The sequence below is a fragment of the Schistocerca serialis genome, chromosome 6 (genome assembly GCF_023864345.2).
Source record: "Schistocerca serialis cubense isolate TAMUIC-IGC-003099 chromosome 6, iqSchSeri2.2, whole genome shotgun sequence".
In the NCBI taxonomy this organism is placed as follows: Eukaryota; Metazoa; Arthropoda; class Insecta; order Orthoptera; family Acrididae; genus Schistocerca; species Schistocerca serialis.
This window is the reverse complement of record NC_064643.1, coordinates 191,535,006-191,553,244: the sequence shown is the minus strand read 5'-3', so window position 1 is coordinate 191,553,244 and position 18,239 is coordinate 191,535,006.

Sequence of the window (18,239 nt, the reverse complement as noted above, 5' to 3'; positions counted from 1 at the left end):
AAAATCATCAGCCAGATGGCATATGTAACTTTCATTAAAAACGGATTGCTTTCTCGCAGACTAATTGCTTGATGTACCGGCTAGTGCAGATTTCGCATCGTGCAGCGAGAGCGCCACATATTTCCGTTCAAACTTATACTTTCACAGAGTTTTGTTTATGTCGGTTACTGTGGGAGATATGGCCAGTAACAGAAATCGAGAATGGTCTGTATGTAACACTTCAAGATTACTTCACTAGAGGTATGAATAAAAAAAAGGAATTAAGTCACAATTTTTCGTCTTTCATTCAGTACACGATACAATTCGGACCCTGTGGGTCCATCTTCAGGTGTAATTCGTCTTAATACATGATTTATTTGTTCTCTTGGATGAGATGAAATGCATGTTCCTGTCACGAAAAGTTTGATGTTAGGTTCCGAATTCCTTAAGTCAAACGCAGAAAATATGTGCGAAATAGAGGAAAAGATGAATAGTATAAACCTATCAAATAATCCCAGAAAAGCGTTTTTAACGTTTTAGTAACAGCGTAAGTGTTTTTCTCCATCATTTTCAAGCACATAACTTCATAGATGTTTTTGTACATGATGTGGTCAAAGATGAATTTTTCATAGTGCTAAAGATATAATTATTAAACAATTGACATACCCAGGAAGCAATTGACACATGTAGGAAATAACTTTAGAACAGATCTTTAAAATTACTGAAATAGCTGTGGCTTGCAAAATCTGTTTGTTCGTTTAACATCGATTCTGGTTTTTTGATTTTGTGGAGGTATATCTCCATTTGTTCCAACAGATTCAGGGTCTTACCATTGGCTTCATTATGTATTACCACCAAATATTTTTATAGGTTGTTGCTGACATGTTTCGTTTCCAACATATGTTGTGCAATGACTGATTTTTCAAATTGGTTGAGACTGAAAGCATTTGCATGTTCCTGAGAACTGGTTTTAAAGTTTCTGCCTGTTTTCGCTACATAGTAGGCAGGACAACTCGGGCATGATACTTTGTACACTCCACTGCAGTTGTATGTTTGCGTACTTTTTTATATTTTCTCTTCTTTCACAGTGTTGTCATGCTATTGTGTATTTGTCTGTCTAAAATAACAATTGTTTTGGCCGTGTAGCCATTGCTTATGGCAATGCTATTTATTATATCTATCTCATTCTTGAGGGTGTTTCCTCCTAAATCTCTGTGTAGCATGGACCTAAATGCAGCACGTTTCTGTGTGTTGTCCAGTGTTACGTCTGTGTATGTGAGTTTTCTGTGTATGATGAACTGGTGTTTTTGTAGAGGGTTGGTGATTTTAAGATCCAGGAAATTTATGCTTTTGTTGTCCTCATGTTCGACTGCGAAATTTATGCTTTTGTGGAAAGAGTTGAAATCTGCTACCTGCTCTTCGCTCTCATCTTTCGTTCCATTAAATAGAAGCAAGGTATCATCAACATATCTCCAGTAATATATTATATTACTTTCGAATCTATTGTTTTCTTTAAAGAACTTACTTTCCACATGATTGACAAATATGTCCGCCAGGAAACTTGATTATTTATATGTGCACACAATTCTTAGCTATGGCATTATTTTTTGGGGAACAAACGCACAAAATATGAACACAATTTTCAAACTCCAGAAAAAAGCCATAAGAATAATAATCAAAAATACTAGTCGAGCTCATTGTAAAGGTCTGTTCATAAACAATGGTGATTTTAACTGCTCCATGTGAATACATTTACCACTGAGTTATACACATCAAAAATAACATTGGTAATTACTGCACAAACAGCTCTGTCCATGACCATGCAACATGAGATAGACTCAACTCACATTTACCAAGAAAAAATAAACATAAGACTCAAAACAGCAATTTCAACCAAGGCATAAAACTGAACAATACATTACCAAAAGAGATTAAGGAAATTGCAAAAATACACTTATTTAAAAAGGCAGCTAAGAAGTACCTGTTATGCAATACAGCAATACATTTTATATATTGAAGGATTAGTTAGATAAAACAGATTAGGAGTTTGATAAAAAAATGTTGTAGAAATAATTAATAATAATAATAATAATAATAATAATGATTATAAAACGTCCAACATTCCACATAACACCTTCGCTTTATGTTTTTTCCCTTCTTTTTTCCCTTCTAGAAACACTCACCCCCAAGCTGTGCCTAGCACAATACTAACACCACTTCCTCTCTCTGAACTCAACATCTCACTCATTGTGGAGGGATGCTAACTTAGTTTTTCTGGACAGCAAATGGGAAGTATTAGTGCAGAAAATGGCCCAGAGATCACCATTGTGTGTGTGTGTGTGTGTGTGTGTGTCTGTGCGTGTGTTTGTGTTTGTGTGTGTGTGTGTGTGTGTGTGTGTGTGTGTGTGTGTGTGTGTAGTTGTGTATTTGTTTCACTAGTGAAGTGTTCTGAAACAATGTGTGTATAGTGTGTGCGGTGACTGATAGTGAGATATGAGTGAACGGTGAGGCCTTACATTATTTAATAAATTATTTGTAAAAAAAAGTATTGTATAAAAGGAGTAAATCTAATGAATATGTTTAACAAGAAGTCTTTACATATATGTGTATATGAATTACCTTACTTTAAATTGGTCTAAACTTGTAAATACTTTTACATGTCCTATATCCTTGTAAAAAGAGATCTACGAATAAATAAAGCTACTACTACTAACTCTAGAAAAGAAAAAAATCGGAAGCTATGTTAAATTAACAAACAGATTTTGCATGACACAGCTATTTCAGTAAATTTAAAGATCTGTTCTTAAGTTTTTTTTCTTACATGTGTCAATTGCTTCCTTCATATGTCAATTGTTTAATATCTTCTGCACTATGAAAAATTCATCTTTGACCACAGCATGTACAAAACATCTGTGAAGTGTTTACAAGCATGTGTTTGCGAATGTGCCTCTTTGATGAAGTGATATGCTTGAAAACGATGGAGGAAAAAAGTTATGCTGTTTCTAAAACGTTAAAAACGTTTTTCTCGGATTATTTGGCAAGTTTACGTTATCATCTTTCCCACTATTTCGCACATATTTTTCGCGTCTGACTTACGAAATTCGTAACCTAACATCATGAATGATTAAGGCAACTAATACTACTAAACGATTACGTTATTTCCTATTATGCATTTACTGCTGATTAAAAAAAACAACCCCTTACATTACATTTCTCTATATTTCCAGACTAAAAATTGCTCATCAATTGCCCAACTATGGCCCTTTTTATGGCCACGCGATCTAAGATAAATAACGCGAAATGACTGACGTCATCTATGAACCAAACACTACAAGACACTTCTTTTAAAGATTACCTAAGGTGGTGTTTAACCATATTGAAAATAAACTAACGTGATCACAGTTGTTAAACTTTACAGCCCTAATAAGCTGAAGCAATTAGCAATATCACCGTATGTACTGCATCCGGTTCGTTGGAGTGATGGGTCTCGTACACGACTGTGACGATGAAAGAACTCCAGCCACAAAATAAAACTCTTTCAATCACTAGGATGGCGCAAGGCTGTCCTCTGACTAATATACTGTAACAGTCTTCTCCTGTCTGTGTTCTACAGAGAGGAGAACTCTTAGCCACAAGGACGGAGTTCAAATAACGTCTCAAAGTGCAGAAGAAGTGCTCTCAGTCACTGAACGCTGTGTACTCAACGACGACTACCAACCCGGATGCGAAATCCAGAATCTTATATGGTCGCAACAGTACAGTGATAAACCGTAATAACTATAAACTCTCCTGAGAGCAAAGGCAGAAAGTCCGCCTGTACCAACAAAGCTGTTACTGAGCGACCGTCACACATGGGCGCTCAAATACAGAAGATACCCTTCCCTCCACCGCCGGCTCCCTAGCAAGGCTTGGCTCCCCACCCTCGTAACTCAGAAAACGAATCATCTTCTCGAAACCTCTTAATATTCTCCCTCTCTACAGGTTCTTCCGAACGCTGGCCAACCATATTTTAGTCTTTTGTCGCGCAGTGCGGAAAGTACAATGGTATTGTTCTGAGAAAATTCTTGGAAGTAACCCAGCCTCCGTGATTTGTGAGGTGACGCTTCCTCGTTCTTCTCAGCTGCGTCCAAAATTTGCAGAGTTCCCGGTTATCCTTCTGGCCTAGCTACAACACCGGCCAGCCGCACTGTATTGTATTTCCGCGTCCAGGCGTCCAGACTGTCCGTCTTAGCACTTCCTATGCCAGGCAGGACCAACACACCTGTGCGGCCTTTTTCCAGATGGTTCAGATGGTTCTGAGCACTATGGGACTTAACATCTTAGGTCATCAGTCCCCTAGAACTTAGAACTACTTAAAGCTAAGTAACCTAAGAACATTACACACATCCAGGCCCGAGGCAGGATTCGAACCTGCGACTGTAGCAGTCGCACGGTTCAAGACTGAAGAGCCTAGAACCGCTCGGTCACATAGGCCGGCGCTTTTTCCACCCAGGGCTTGAATCTGCCTACCGTTTCATCTCGACTGGCGTTCCAACCTCTACTAGTATAGGCAATCATTCATTACACTGTTCGGATAATAAAGACACTTCATCATCTTTCATGCAAAAGCGTTAACAATTATGTACAAGGCGTACGTGACAATGTCAGTCTCGTTTAAATATTCATATATACGATGTACAACCTATCAATCGATACCGAATTGTGGTTGTAGGTCACGGCAAAGTATGTAGGTGAGTGCTTGTACTCCGTCTTCAGGCCACGAGTGGCCTACCGGGACCATCCGACCGCCGTATCATCCTCAGTGGAGGATGCGGGTAGGAAGGGTGTGGGGTCAGCACACCGCTCTCCCAGTCATTATGATGGTATTCTCTACCGATGCCGCTACTATTCGGTCGAGTAGCTCCGCAATTGGCATCACGAGGCTGAGTGCACCCCGAGAAATGGCAACAGCGCATGGCGGCCCGGATGGTCACCCATCCAAGTGCCGACCACGCCCGACAGTGCTTCACTTCGGTGATCCCACGGTAACCGGTGTATCCACTGCGGCAAGATCGTTTCCCAGATGAGTGCTTGTAAGGTCCGAAATTATAGCCACCTTAGAAGTTTTACACGTTTTTCAGGTACTAACTACAACAAACTTTCAAATTTATAATAATAGACTTGACGACTTTTTTTATTAATGCCAACTACACACAGAGCCAAGATGTTCATAATTAAATCCCAATGTCTGACTAATTAGATAAATGACTGCTGTTGTCACAGTGGAGGCACCACCTCTGAGCCCTGTTTCAATAACTTGTTTAACAGAAAGGTAGAAGTCGCCAAGTAACTTCCACTGCCTTTGCTGAAATCAAGAACTGGGTACGACAGCACTCGAGTTTAATTTAACTAAGCCAAGTTTTTTAAGTTTCAGAGGACACTTACCCATAAATTTAATATTACTCGTACTGCCGTGGCTCCATAAACAAACAACCCCCCTTCTGGAAATTTAGATGTGCCGATGTAATTCACCATGGTGTCGTAGTTAAATCTACTTCAGTCAGTACTGGTCGGCAGGGCAGGCTCCGACATAATACGGCTCAACCACCGAGTCCCGGAGTCGTATAAAGAAGCCGGGCACATCTGTAATACACTCCCTGAAATCGCCTGTGCTCACCCGAACCCACATTACAAGTGCTAGTGGAGCCGCGCTGCTCCCTGGCTCAGAACATGCTGGCCTCTCATTGTACGCTCACCAGCGCTTCCGCAACGGCCTACAGCTTGCTCCACAGCCGCAAGCCAAAGATCCTTATCGTAACTCGAATGTGCCTACAATCTGCGCACGCGAGGCATGAACCGGTGGTTGCATATTGTTCTACGATGAATTCTGGTTCTGCTCTTCTCCAAGTGTATGTATCACGGCCTTCTAGATGTATCCCGCACACGTTTGGTTGAAAGCAATCCACAGAATCGTTGTTCACTGAGCTGGTAGTGAAGTGCTGCTTCAAAACGTGGGCGTGGCAGGGAGGCCGCGGCACACTTTTAATTAATTTTCAGGCACTTCGGATGCGATTTCAACATTGAAACTTTGGGAACTTATTGTCCATGAGTTGTAATAACAAATAAAAAATAATTCGAAAATTGACGTTTTTGGTCAATTTCATCAACGTCCGAGGCATTTGCTCTGATTGTTGCTAGCATCATATTTAAAGTACCAGGGAAGCAGGTTGCTAGCCTTACTTGCACCGGGTCCTATTGAGTTTTACCCCTAACGGTTGAGGGACTAACCGGTGGATTAGGTAGTCTTTGCAGTCTGAGCAAAAAGGTGACCACGACTCAGAATATGTCCGAGATGCCCAGCCTTATTCCAAAGAAACAGGTATCCCGACTGTCAGGACAACTTACTTGGGCACTCATACGTTGCCCTTGGTTCATGAATTAAGACATGACAACAGGAACCCACACCATGAACCACCATATTATTTATGGATCATATGTTGAAAACAATGACTGCCTGGGTGAGATTAAGATACGTGAACACAAAATAAGCAGTCTCGCATATGCGGATGACTTAGTTGTGATGGCAGATTCGATTGAAAGTTTGCAAAGTAATATTTCAGAGCTAGATCAGAAATGTAAGGACTATGGTATGAAGATTAGCATCTCCAAAACGAAAGTAATGTCAGTGGGAAAGAGATATAAACGGATTGAGTGCCAAATAGGAGGAACAAAGTTAGAACTGGGAGACGGTTTCAAGTACTTAGGATGCATATATTCACAGAATGGCAACATTGTGAAAGAACTGGAAGCGAAGTGTAGCAAAGCTAATGCAGTGTGCGCTCAGCTACGATCTACTCTCTTCTGCAAGAAGGAAGTCAGTACCAAGACTAAGTTATCTGTGCACTGTTCAATCTTTCGACCAACTTTGTTGTATGGGAGCAAAAGCTGGGTGGATTCAGGTTACCTTATCAATAAGGTTGAGGTTACGCATATGAAAGTAGCTAGGATGATCCCAGGTACTAGTAGATGGGAACAATGGCAGGAGGGTGTCCACAATGAGGAACTTCACAGAAAAACTGGGAATGAACTATATAGATGTAGCAGTCAGGGCGAACAGGCTTAGATGGTGGGGTCATGTTACACGCATGGGAGAAGCAAGGTTACCTGAGAGACTCATGGGTGCAACAGCAGAGGGTAGGAGGAGTCGGGGTAGACCAAGGAGAAGGTACCTGAATTCGGTTAAGAATGATTTTGAAGTAATAGGCTTAACATCAGAAGAGGCACCAATGTTAGTAGTGAATAGGGGACCATGGAGGAATTTTATAAGGGGCACTATGCTCCGGACTGAACGCTGAAAGGCATAACCAGTCTTAAAGGATGATAATGATCATCATCATCATCGACATCCCTCCTTAAATTTATTCAAATCATATGGATATTGTTTGAGTTCTGCAACTGTACTGTAAGATTTTTGCGAAATGATATATACTGCAACACTCACTTGTTACCAATATTTTACTAGCAGAACGCGTTTCGGCACCATGCTGCCATCATCAGGTGCATTTACAATTATTTTCACATTGTAATTAAAATCAAGTGAGGTTAGGAATTTACCAACAAAAATGCGTCTTTTTAGACATATAACTCACTGGCACACACAGCAATGGAAACTAACTTATCTTTATTTTAATTACAATGTAAAAGTAATTTTAATTGCATCCAATGATAGCAGCCTGCTGCCGAAACGCGTCTTCCTAATATAATAATGTTAAAAATCGACTGTAGCATATATCTTGTCATAGAAAAAGGCTATGTTATTGTGTAATATGGTAATGAGGATGATCTTGTGGTTGTCCGCATAGTGGCTAGTTCACTATACTCTACCAGCGCAATTGAACAATAGGGTAGAGTAGATAGTCTGGTGGACGCACAACCATTCGAGACCGCGTACTACAAGAGGCATCGCCTGAGGGAGGGTCTGACGTCAGGCAGCTGCCGGCGACAAACACAGGGAGAACCGCTGCGCCATTGCAGCCTCGCCGCGCCGCGCCGCACCGTTTGTTTCCGGTGAAAAGGCGGCTAACGAACCGCGGCCAGTGTTTCTGGCGAATCACCCGGTCTTTCATCGCCCGCGGCGAGCATTCGCCGCGCGTGCGCCGCTTTACGGATTCCTGCTGTGTGTGTATGTGTGTGTGTGTGTGTGTGTACGTGTTCTCTCCGCCCTCTGCCTCCAGCCTCTCCCCCGCGGAGATAGCTGCTGCTGCTCGCTAGCCGCCTCTCATCATCGTCCCTCCAGCCGTTTACCTTGCCCTGGAGTCGCCCTCCGCCAGCCTGTAGTCTCCCCTGGAGTCGGCCACCGCCAGCCTGTAGTCGGCTGCTGCTAATAAATGGGCAAACGTCGAGGGCTGTTGTCTGAAATGCAGGGTTCCCTCCGCCTCTCCCCGCTGTTTGTTCTGTTACCGCCACCTCCCTTCGATCCCTCCTCCGCCCATGACGACGTCGTTCCAATTCAAATTACAGGCGCTCAGCTCCTCTGCGAAACACTTTGCTTCGTAAAAAAATAAAAAGGTTAATACTGAGCAGAATTCTTCTCTGGCCTGTAACATTCACGGAATGATCACAGAGTTTGCCTGACTACCCTTTTATTGTTTCTTTCTAGCTTCTCGGAAACTAGAATGGCGAGACGGTTCTTCTTCTTGGCGTGACTGTCCGCTTCGGGCGTAGGCGATCATCTTGGCTATTCCGTCTTTATCAGTTGCAATGCGAAACAGTCCTTCAGAGCTAATATTAAATGAAGATCTAAGGTATTGGAGCGAGGAATTTCTTCTTCGTTCCCTCGATTTTTCCTTGTAGGTTACGTTGAAGCAGCTCGTATCGTGAAGTGGCCAAGGTGTTGTAATTTGCGACACTTGATGATGTTGATATGCTCTGGGCTTTTGTTAACTCGACGTAGAACCTCCACGTTTGTAACTTTTTGGGTCCATGATATTCTTAACATTCTTCTGTATAGTCAAATGCTTGGAGTCTGGCAGTGGTTGGCTTTGTAATGGTCCATGTTTCCACACAGTAAAAGAGAACTGAGGACACATAGCACCTGATGAGCCGCATTTTTGAGTTCATGGTAAGATTGTGACTCTTAAAGGCTGAGCTCATCGAGCTGGAGACACTCCTCGCCTTTCGGATGCGACACTTCACCCCTTCGAGTTGTCCCACGCTTCGTTAATGATGGTGCCCAGAAACGGGTACTGTGAAACTCGCTCTATGCTTGTGCCATTGACGTACAGATTCACACCTAGAATCTTCTTCCTGCTGATGAGCAGGAAGAACATTCGAGGTGTGAATCTGTACGTCAATGGCACAAGCATAGAGCGAGTTTCACAGTACCTGTATCTGGGTAGCGGTGGCGGTGTAAGAATGTAGGTTAGTTCTTAGAACAAAGTACTTCATAGCTGTAACTAAAGTGCAGCTAGTGCAGCTACCCACGGAGGTCTAGTGTGAGCTGTAATTATCGAATGGCAGAGAAACTTTGTAGATATGCTAATCCGTTAACGCGGAATCTATTTACGCTGGAAAAGAATCGGTTCTAATTGGGCAAATTTAGTGCTGTACTCTGCTTGTATACGATATGCTAAGGCGCTGCAGTCATGGACTGTGCGGCTGGTCCCGGCGGAGGTTCGAGTCCTCCCTCGGGCATGGGTGTGTGTGTTTGTCCTTAGGATAATTTTGGCTAAGTAGTGTGTAAGCTTAGGGACTGATGACCTTAGCAGTTAAATCCCACAAGATTTCACGCACATTTATTTTATGACGATATGACATCCATACTGTCATATGACAAGCGATAACGTAAGTGAACTGTATGGCTATCGAGAAGACAGGCCGTGCGCCGTTAGTATAATTTTTTTTGAACGGCAGTAATTACAGTTCTACATTGAGAGAGTATCGCAGACTGAAAGGCCTTAGGAGTGTCCTGCTTTCATTAAACAGTTTAAAGAAGATATTAATCAAATCTGAAAACAAGGGTAAGCTTGGTGTGGCGCCTGAAACAGGAAGCCATTCCGTCGCGGTGGAAGTTACTGACGAGCTTGCTGTTGCAGTAGCTGACCACGCAACACGTTCCCCGAGCAGTACTAGTGGTCGTGGAGCGTCGCGAGAATTGTCCGTCCCATGATCAACAGCACGGAAAGTTTTGCGGCTTATATTACACTGATAATCGTACGAGATCCAGACGGTACACCAACTGTAACGTCATGATATGCGCAACGTTCTGGACTTGCTCTTCGCTTTCTGGCAGGGATCGAAGATGATGACGGGTGGCTGGGCAATATTCTATGGAGTGACTAGCCACATTGTAGACTGCAGGGTGCAGTGAATACACAGAGCTGCAGCATCTGGAGTTTTGTTTAACCGCATGTTGTGCACAAAGAACCACTGAACTCGCCATATGTGAGTATGTGGTGTGGATTCAGAAGCTACCTTTATTCTGGGTCCGTCCTTCATTGAAAAGAGAGGTTGTCATATGTACAGGGACGTCTGTACGTTATCGAGACCTCATTGTACAGCATGTGACTCCTGCTATCGAAACTTCTGTTTTAATGCAAAATAAGGCTACACCTCAAGTCTCTCGCCCAGTGAAATATATGCGAAATGCAGTCTTCCACGAACGTGTTACGTCTTGCGGTTTCCCAGATGCGTGGCCTGCGAGATTACCTGATCTGTATCCAACGGACTTTCGGGTCTGGGATATATAAGAGAACTCGTTTAACAGGCACACGTTCGGTCTCTACCTGATCTGAAGGAGCATGCTGCTCACATTCCACAGTTTTACGCACGCGGCATCTCGTCGAGGCCTCCAGTGCTCATACTGAACAAACTGTCCAAGCGGCAGTTAATAACAAAATCAACATTATGCCATTCTCAGTGTTTTATACCTCTTCTGCTCACGTCATGTTGCTTATCCATTACATAAGGAAGCTTTTCTATACGTATTTCTTACATTCACAGCGCCTGATCTGCATCGCGTGGCCAAAATTGGAACTACTTTTCTTTAATGTAAATCGGTTCCGCATTAACACATCAGCACATCTTCCGAGTTTCACAACCATGCCATAGTTGCAGCCCACTCAGGGCTGGTTTGACGCGGCCTGCCACGATTCTTCTCACGTGTCAAACTCTTCGTTTCATCGAAGCAACGTCGTCAGTTATTTGTTTCGAATATTCCAATATCTCCCTACCCCCCCCCCCCCCCCTCCCAAACTTTTAATCTTCTGCAGTTCGTTTTAGTGTCATGGAGCCGGCCAGAGTGGCCGAGTGGTTCTAAGCGCTTCAGTCTGGAGCCGCGCGACCGCTACGGTCGCAGGTTCAAATCCTGCCTCGGGCATGGATGAGTGTTTTGTCCTTAGGTTTGTTAGGTTTAAGTATTTCTTAGTTCTAGGGGACTGATGACCTCAGATGTTAAGTCCCAGAGCCATTTGAACCATTTTTTTTAGTGTCATGGAAGTTACCCCCCCCCCCCCCCCCCCGATGTCTTAACAAATTTCCTGTCATTCAGTCCTCTCTAATGGTAAGTGTTTTTCGTATTTGTCTTTCTTCGCAGGTTCTGCAGAGAAATTGCTCATTCATTATCCTTCCACCAAATTTTCAACATCCTTCTAAAGCACAGCATCCCAAAGCTATTTCAAGATAGTGGAATTCCTTGACAACATCTACACTATCGTCACTAATATCGATGTTAAGATCGGCATTAACCTCATTTCTGCTAATTCTCATGTCCGCTCCCGGTAGCTGAGTGGTCAGCGCGACAGAATGTCAGTCCTAAGGTCCCGGGTTCGATTCCCGGCTGGGTCGGAGATTTTCTCCGCTCAGGGACTGGGTGTTGTGTTGTCCTAATAATCATCATTTCATACCCATCGACGCGCAAGCTGCCGACGTGGCGTCAAAGCGAAAGACTTGCGCCAGGCGAACGGTCTACCCGACGGGAGGCCCTAGTCACACGACGTTATTGCTAATTCTCATTATTTTCGACTTTCTTCGGTTTAGTCTCAGTCCACGTTCCTGTTCGTTGCTTTCAACAGATCTTGCAGTTCTTCTACAGTTTCACTGAGGATAGCAATCCCATCAGCGAATGTGCTATATTATTTCACCCTGAATATTATTCCACTCTTGAAAAATTCGTTGATTTCCGTAATTACTTTTCCGTGGTATAATTTGAACAGTAGGGGTGAAAGATTGCGTCCCTGGCTTACAACTTTTTAAACTTGGTCACTTCGTTTTTGTCCTTGGTTCTTCTACATATTGTACACTACATGCGGTACCCGGCATTGCTCAGGGAGTTGATCAGAGATTGTGTGGTAGTTCTTCGTCTCACAATTGTTTTCGGCGTGTGTTTTCAATGTCCACAACTACGATGGCGACTTCGTCTTCCCGAGGTGCTTTAATTTGAGTGCTTTAATTTGACGTTCGTGTTCTCCATGCGGCCTTTTCTTTGCTCTAATTATAACTTTATAGTCATCAGAAATCATTCGGTCTAGTGCTGTTTTGAATAGGTGTATCAGGTGATTGTATTCGTATACATCTCGGACTACTTCTCTGCTCAAACCATTGATATCTGTGCATCGTTGATCTATTTCTGTTTCCTCATTTCCGATAAAAACTACTAGCAGAAATTTATGGTCTTCGTTGTGCAGTGCTAGTAATGATTCCATGTTGTGGTACATCTGTCCCGGGATGAAAAAAAATCGATTTCATCTCTGTTAATGTCGATCGAAGTGACACCGAACGAAGTCATTGGAAAGCAGCCTTTGTACGCTTTTATATTTTGAAGAAAGTGTAGTGATTATGGAGTATCCCCGGTCATGTAATGTACAATAAAAATTTCTAGGCAGTTGCTCCAAGTCATGGTAGTCGAATTTTTTCATTCAGGCAACAGAATACTGGTGTTTCTCTTCTGAATTTTTTCGCGTTGCAAAATTGGCAGATGTTATCAATTTTGCAGATTACGACGTGTTTGTGTTTGTGTTCGTTATATTGTTCCCTCAGGCCGTAGTAGAATGCTTCATTTGTTAGGTTGTACTGTTTACTTGTTCACGTCCGCGTTTTTCGTTGCGGGATGTTTTCATGGCTGACTTCAGTTCACAGTCCCTTATTATAAGATTGTGTCGTCTTTCTTGATTCTCCAATCCGTTAATTTCGTTCTTCTTCTGTTTCTCTGCTTCTCGAGGTGCACGTTCTTTCTCGTTGGGAAAGGCTAGCCCCACCAGTGGTGAATTCCAGAACATACCAAAAAGGCTTGGAATGGTCCACAATGTTTCAGAATATTCCACAATATTCTAGAGTGTTTTGGAATATTCCACAATGATCTGGGATATTCTGGAACGTACCCGAACATTCTGAAATCTTACCGAATGTTCCAGAGAATTCCTGAACATTCCAAAACATTCTGGAATACTCTCAAAAGCTCTCGAATAGTCTATAATGTTCTAGAACGTTCTAGAAATTTCTAAAGGGCGAAACTTATATCTTAAAAAGCACGTTCTTCAGGTAAAAACAGGAACCTTTTCATCGACGGGGGATAGAGGGCTATCGCAACATATAACTCCCTTGATCGTACCGGGACTCATTTCTCAGTTTTAGTGCCACGCATATTGTACACTTACTTCCGTAACATATACTGATTACCCCTCACTCAGTTTACACCCTTGCTTCTCAGAATCCGATCATCATGTACAATTTTACATTATTGAACGCTTTTTCTGGATTGACTGATCCTCGCCAATGTCACGTACATTAAGCAAGCAGTAGAGGAAACCAAAGAGAAATTTGGTAACTGAGATGAAGTTTAGGTAGGAGAAAAAGCCATTGAGTTCTGCTGATGTTATAATACTGTCAGAGGCAGCAAAAAAATTCCTAGGGCAGTTAAACGGAACGGATACTGTCTTGGAAAGCGTTTATAAGATGATCAACAAAAGTATTGAAAGGTATTGAATTATATCACATTGATTGTGATACAGTTAGATGAGGGAAAGAAACACTAAAAGCAATCGATTAGCTTTGATCTTTGAGCAACAAAATAACTGTAGATGCCCAAAGTAGAGACGATACAAAATGCTGATTGGAAACACCAAATAAAAGAAATTTTTTAACATCGAATTTAAATTTAAGCATTAAGATGTATATTCTAAAGGTATTTATATGGACTGTAGCCTCGTACGCACGATAATCATTTCAGGCAAGAAGAGAATTCAAGCTCCTGAAATATGATGTTTTGAGACAGAACTTGACTACATGGAGGGGTCTGTTAATAGGACACACAATGGAGGAAATTGTAAAGGGTAAAAATTTAGAGGGAGATACGGGTTTGAATACAGCAAATAGGCTGAAATTTATGTACGTTGCGGTAGTTTTGCAGAGAAGACAGGCTTGCAAAGGATCAAGTCAGTCTTTGAATTGAAGCACCACAGCAACAATGACTATTTGCTGTCAAAATAGCATAGTCCGCTGAATTTAATGAAACCTGGAAGACTTGATTTTATGAATTAGTCATGTTGCTGTTTTTTTTTTTTTTTTTCTTTGGGTAATCAGTATTCTGCCGGCTGCAACCACCTACGCCCTCAGTTATTTGCTGGATATATTCAAGTCTTCTACTACAATCTGTACCCTTTACAGCTTGCTCTAGCACAATGGAAGTTATTCTGTAATGTCTAAACAGGTGTCCTGTCAACGTGTCTCTTCGTCTTGTCATTGTTTTCCACATATTCCTTTCGTCGCCGATTATGTGGAGAACCTAATTCCTTACCTTATCAGTCCACCTAATTTTCAATATTCTTCTGTAGCACCACACCTCCAATGCTTCGATTATCTTCAGTTCCGGGTCTCCCACAGTCCAAGTTTCACTACCAAACAATGAGATGCTCCAAACTTACATTCTCAGAAATTTACTTCTCAATTTAAGGCCTATGTATGATGCTAATAGATTTCTGATCCTAGTAGACTTTTCTTGACCAGGAATTCCCTTTTTGTCAATGCTAGACTGCTTTTCTTTTCCTTCTTTCACTGTCCGTCATGGGTTATTTAGCTGCCCAGGTAGGACAATCCCTTGACTTCGTCTACTGCGTGATCCTCAGTTCCGATGTTAAGTTACTCGCCGTTCTCATTTCCTCTGCTTCTCATTAGTTTCGTTTTTCTTCGATTTACTCTCAATCCGTATTCTGTAGCCATTCCATTCCATTCAACAGATCCTGAAATTCTCTTTCATTTTCAATGAGGACAGCAATGACACCAGAGAATCTTATCATTGATATGCTTTCACCTTGTATTTTAGTTGCACTCTTCAACATTTCCTTTATTTCCGTCATTGCTTCTTCGATGTATAGATTGAATAGTAAGAACGAAAGATCACATCCCCGTCTTACTCTCTTTTTAATCCGAGTATTTCGTTCTGTTCCCTCTTGGCTCTTGTGAATATTGTATAGTACCCATCTTTCCTTATAGATTTTTCCCAGAATTTCGAACATTTTACACCATTTGACTTCGTCGAAAGCTTTTCTCGGGTCGACAAATCCAATGAATGTGTCTTGATTTTTCCTTAATCTTGCTTCCATTATCAGACTGAACATCACAACTGCCTCTGTCGCCTTTACTTTTCATAAAGTCAAACTGATCGTCATCTAATACATCTTCAGTTTTCTTTTCCGTTCTTCTGTATGATATTCTCATCAGCAACATGAATGCATGAGTTGTTGATTGCGCGATAATTCCCACAGTTGTCGACTCTTGCAATCTTCAGAACTGTGTGGATGACGCTTTCCGAAAGTCATATGTTATACCACCAGTCTCGTACATTTACACGCCAACGTAAACAATGGTTTTGTTGTCGCTTCTCCCAATGATCTTAGAAATTCCGATGGAGTATTATCAATCCCTTCGGCCTTATCTGATTTTAAATTCTTAAAAATTTCTTTCAAATTTAGTACTGGATCCCCTATCGCTTCCCTATCTACTCTTGTCATAGAGACGTCCAGTCTACTTTTTGCACCTATCCACTCTCTCCTCCGTGTTTAACAACGAAATTCGCATTGTACTCTTAATGTTACCGAAGATTTGTTTTGACGTTCCTTCATGCTGAGTAGGTCCATGCAACAATCATTTCTTTTTCGATTCGTTCATATTTTTCATGCTGGCTTTTCGCTTTAGCTTCCCTTTATTTCATGTCCTCTGTATTTCTGAATTTCCCTGAACATATTTGGACTTTCTTCTTACGTCGAACAGCAGAAGTATTTCTTCTGTTACCCATGGTTTCTACCCACTTGCCTTCTTGTACCCAAGTTTTTCGTTACAGGTTTTGTCATAGCCCCGTTTTAGACATGTCCATTCCTCTTCATCTGAACTGCCTACCGAGCTCTCATTATCGCAGTATCTATAGCCTCAGAGAATTTCAAGCGCTTTTCTTCATTCCTTAGTATTCTCGTAACCCATTTCTTTGCTCAATGTTTCTTCATATCTAGTCTCCTAAACTTCATGCTACTCTTCATCATTACTAAATTCTTACCTGAGTCAATATCTGCTCCTAGGTACGCGTTACAGCGCTATATCTGATAACAGGATCTCTGTCTGACTATGATGTAATCTAACTGACCACCTCCCGTAACTCGGCCAGACCGAGGATACCTCCACCTCTTGTGATTCTTAAACAAAGTATTCCCTTTTACTAGATGAAATGTATTGCAGAACTCAATTAGGCTTTCTCCTCTCTCATTCCTAGCACGAAGCCCATATTCTCCCATTCCCCCTTCCTTCTACTCGTTTCCCTACAACTGCATTCCAGTCCACAAGACAATTAGGTTTTCGTATCCATTTACGTACTGAATTACCCGATCTCTTCATCTTCAGGTTGCGAGTTCAGTAAGTATACCTTGAAAGGGTACAGTACCGCCCGACATTGAAAATAGGTACAACATACTTCATTATTTTTGTCAGAATAACACATTTTTTTTGTAAAATAACTCAATTTCAATTAATACAGCGAAGCCGGATACCAGTGTGGGAAAGAATGACAATTTATTTATTTAATTGATCACATGTGCACTCCCACAAAGTAAATCCCTACATCCAGTTTGGTGAGATCTGTGAAATGAATGAATGTATGGTCGTCTGCTAACCGCAGATGATGAATGTGAGTATATGATCATCTTTGAGACGATCCTTTGGCCACCATTGGTGGGACCAAAGAGATGAAATTTACCTGAGCTTTGAGCTCCTGAAACGTGGCTGACCAATACAGTAGCAAGGTGCCTCCCCACTTCGACAGAGGTGTGAGAGGACCTAGAGAATGGCCATGTTTCAGCACTCTGCCGCTGGATCTTGTGCTGTTAAGACCTGTTTTAGTTGTGCTCCGTAATGACGAAAGAGTGGAGACATGGTATGCATGTGGAATATTTAAGAGTAGTTTGAAATATTAATTTCTCTATTTCAGGAACTTTTGTGGGGAGAACTAAATGTCAGGCAGGTAATATTAATGAGAGTGTAGTAATCTTCGGAAGTGACCAACGGTCACAATGAAACCACGTGTAGCAATAAGTTGAAATACTTCCGTGTGCTTAAGTTAAGCTGGTTCAAATGGCTCTGAGCACTATGGGACTCAACTGCTGAGGTCATTAGTCCCCTAGAACTTAGAACTACTTAAACCTAACTAACCTAAGGACATCACAAACATCCATGCCCGAGGCAGGATTCGAACCTGCGACCGTAGCGGTCTTGCGGTTCCAGACTGCAGCGCCTTTAACCGCACGGCCACTTCGGCCGGCTTAAGTTAAGCTGAATTACTAGCGTGTGTACAATAAGTTGAAATATTTAAGAAATAGCGTGTGTACCATAAGTTGAAATATTTAAGAAATGGCGTAGGCAGGACTTGAAATTAGAGACGAGTACTTCCACGTGGTGAGTACTGTGTGAGTCTCAAACTATGTATGAGACAAAAGATAAAGAGAAGTACTCGTCCATGATATCAGTTGAGGACTCGCGTGTGTGATGAATTCGTTCTTAATATTACTTTGCGTGATATGATTCCGTGTGTCGCTAGATTCAAACTCTGAGAGAGAAGCAAGGTGAGTCGGCCGTCTACCCAGCAACGCCACTTGACTTGCATTGCACAGGAAGACGTGCATATATCTCCAGAGTTCATAGTAGGAAAGTGGAATTATGAAGTGGGGCAGTGTCGTGTGAAACTGGGATAAATATTAATTGAAGTGGGAAAGCTGAAAGTGATAATGTTGTGACTATTCTCTGTG